We start from the raw sequence: 3,854 nt of genomic DNA, 5'->3' as shown, positions 1-3,854 counted from the left end.
CCACCTATCAACTCGACACAATCTTCCACACCTATCCCCTATTCTTCGACAACACTCAGCCGTCACCTTCTTCAACACTAAATATCCTCGGTCTATCCTTAACTCAAAATCTTAACTGGAAACTTCACATCTCCTTTCTCACTAAATCAGCTTCCTCGAGGTTGGGTGTTCTGTATCGTCTCCGCCAGTTCTCCCCCGCACAGTTGCTATCCATATACAAGAGCCTTGTCCGCCCTCGTATGGAGTATGCATCTCACGTGTGGGGGGAGATCCACTCACACAGCTCTTCTGGACAGAGTGGAGTCTAAGGCTCTTCGTCTCATCGGCTCTCCTCCTCCTACTGATAGTCTTCTATCTCTTAAATTCCGTCGCGATGTTGCCTCTCTTTCTATCTTCTATCGACATTTTCACGCTGACTGCTCTTCTGAACTTGCTAACTGCATGCCTTCCCCCCTCCCGCGGCCCCGCTGCACACGACTTTCTACTCGTGCTCATCCCTATATTGTCCAAACCCCTTATGCAAGAGTTAACCAGCATCTTCACTCTTTCATCCCTCACGCTGGTAAACTTTGGAACAATCTTCCTTCATCTGTATTCCCTCCTGCCTACGACTTGAACTCTTTCAAGAGGAGGGTATCAGGACACCTCTCCTCCCGAAATTGACCTTTCTTTTTGGCCACTCCTCTGTACTCTATTCAGGAGCAGTAAGTAGCATTTTTTCTTCTTTAATATTGTTTTCTTTTTTTACGCCCTTGAACTGTCTCCTCTCCTGTATGTATGTATATATATATATATATATATATATATATATATATATATATATATATATATATATATATATATATATATATATATATATATATATATATATACACACGTATATATCAAATTAGGGATAAACAATCGGAAAATCGGTTGGCTGCTAAAAAAAAATATTGAAGACCACGCTCATTCCATTGTAAACTGTGGCGGGGACGGTGAACTGACTGAAACAGAGCCAGTGTCGCGTCGTGAGGAGGATGCCATTATTATTGAGAATCTTGAAAACAAGGTCAAGGCACCAACCATTAGACGATGACAAAGTTGCCTGTTGAGGTTGGGTAGTATGAATCTTACTAAATTAAAAGAACGATCTAAAGCTTTCAAATGAGATGGGACTGCTGATATATGCAAACAGGACCACGGTACTAAAAAATGGGGAGGGGAAAACCGTTTAAAACAATATTATCATTAAAAATAGCCCTGTTCTCTTGGACTGTGAGGTGGAGGGATGAGGAACAAAAGGAGAAATAAATTATCATGGACACAATGCAGTTTTGCTAGTTTCCTTGTGAAACACCAGAATTATCTCTTTACTACACTTCCACACGAATACAGCGTGTAACGAAACACACGAGAAATTAATCCAGACAAGGAAAGGTTTTGCCGGCACTGAGGATCGAACCCGCGACCAGCGAGACGGGAGAGCCACTCCTTAACCAGTCGGCCAAAGAGGTACCCCCCTTCAAGTTTTTATATTTTTTTTAAGATTTATCCCTTAGTATCACTAGGGGAAACGGACCCTTGTCCGAAGAGGGAAAAGATTGCTCCCTCCCTGCACGAGGGAGCCAAAGTGCCAAAGTGCCGACAGACCGACTCTATCGGGGCGATCGAAATCTAGCAGACCAAGTCGGTCTGTCGACGAGGACTGAGTTATGGGAGGCTCGCCCTTCAGGCAAGTCGCTGCACTACACGTGCATGAATATAGTATGGTATATGAGAATAGCAGGAGTGGCAGTAGTAATCCATCCCCATTCCTATGTTACATCAGACAAACTCTGCACACAACAAAACACTTCAGAGACACGCCGATCCTCGTTCTCAGACCGACTTGGTCGGCTTCAGTCGATAGAGTCGGTCTGTCGGCACCCTCTTCATGGGCTATCACACGACAAAGGCTAATGGCCTCTCAACGGAGGGACAAAATCTTTAAGAACTTTTATCTTCCTGCAAGGAAGATGTGAGAAGTGGAGTGGTCGTGCCATATGGTAGGGCTCAAGATTTAAGCGCTTCAAAAAACTCCATCGTCTTCCTCCAAATACGTAGGAAAACGGACAACTTAACCCTTATAGTTTTACGGGGAACTTGGCTCTTTCTCAATATGTAACATTTTGACGGCTGCAGTTTCCTCGTGGATCGGCAACAATTCTTCGTTGAAATCCATCCATACAAGGGGTGCCCGCAGGCGGACATACTGGACGCACGTGCGTCCACTATGGGCCTAAAGCAGGGGCGTATGTAGGACCTTGAGACACTGGGAGCTTAGCCCAGCTCAAAATGCTGGGTGGTTGGAGGCGAGAGAAGCGCGGAGTTTTTAGGGTGATTCTGCTGACATACATTAGGGCCAATTTATGTGTTATTGTATTTAGCAGTAACACTGAAAATATGACAAGTGTTATAATAAAACTTTCAAGGTCATTATTAAACTATGGTAAAGCATAAACACATTTAAGCACTTAAGACTGATGTATCATACATATAAGTGTACTGTACAGACAACTTCAAATTAAAATTTATTCTTTCAGGTACGTTTACTGCAGAGAACAAGGCACTAAAAACTGATGAAAAGCAATTGGCCGTTTTTACAAAGTACTATAGTAAAATCAGGAAAATCTGAGCAATGTCATTATAAGTATACTATACTATATAGACATTAATTAGCAATCAGAAACTACGATTTTTCACAAATTCATCTATTTTTTTTTTTATTAAATTTATTCTGTTACCAAGGAGACTGAAAACTACAGCTCAGCACTCTCACACTTAACTCTTTTGTTTTTTGCCCGGAAAAAAAATGTCCGTGCCTGGAAATTAGACCGCCAACACGTTCAATATAATACTCCTTTTTCTTCAATAGGTAGATAAAGCAATTCAATTTGTAAATAATATTAATATTAATGGTAGCCACAACTTAAGTCTGAAGAGAAAATAACCGCACTCCAGCGGCAACGGAACGATCGATTTATTTTTTTGCTCTACTCAAAAAAAAAAAAAAAAAAAAAAATAAAGTGTTAATAGCACAAAAACTGTACAAGATCGGCGTCGCATAACCCTCCAACACCCCCCCAACAATTTATATTATACAACTAGGGGTCTAAAATGGAAAATGCTAAAAATTAAAGATGGCGCCACTATAAACTTGCCTGCGCCACAGCGGGCTGGGGTGTGTGTGTGTGTGTGTGTGTGTGTGTGTGTGTGTGTGTTGTACTGCATACACACATACATACATATAGGTATACATACATACACATCGATTATGTTGATTTTTTTCAGGCAAAATATTAGTTTCCACACAATAAATAAAATTTGCAGACTACTACTATAAATAAAATCAAGCACACTGGATTATTGGCAGTGTGCGATTGTGTTTGTTACGACGATACACAAGCAGAGGAGAGGAGAACGAAAACAATTGTATATATATATATTATATATATATATATATATATATATAAATATATATATATATATATATATAATATATATATATATATATATATATATATATATATATATATATATATATATATATATATATATATATATATATATATATATATATATATATATATATATATATATATATATATATATATATATATATATATATATATATATATATATATATATATATATATATATATATATATATATACATATATATATATATATGTATATATATATATATATATATATATATATATATATATAGATAGAGAGATAGATAGAGAGATAGATAGATATTATATATATATATATATATATATATATATATATATATATATATATATATATATATATATATATATATTCTC

This window comes from Eriocheir sinensis, chromosome 29 (genome assembly GCF_024679095.1).
Source record: "Eriocheir sinensis breed Jianghai 21 chromosome 29, ASM2467909v1, whole genome shotgun sequence".
In the NCBI taxonomy this organism is placed as follows: Eukaryota; Metazoa; Arthropoda; class Malacostraca; order Decapoda; family Varunidae; genus Eriocheir; species Eriocheir sinensis.
Note: the sequence above shows the minus strand (reverse complement) of the source record.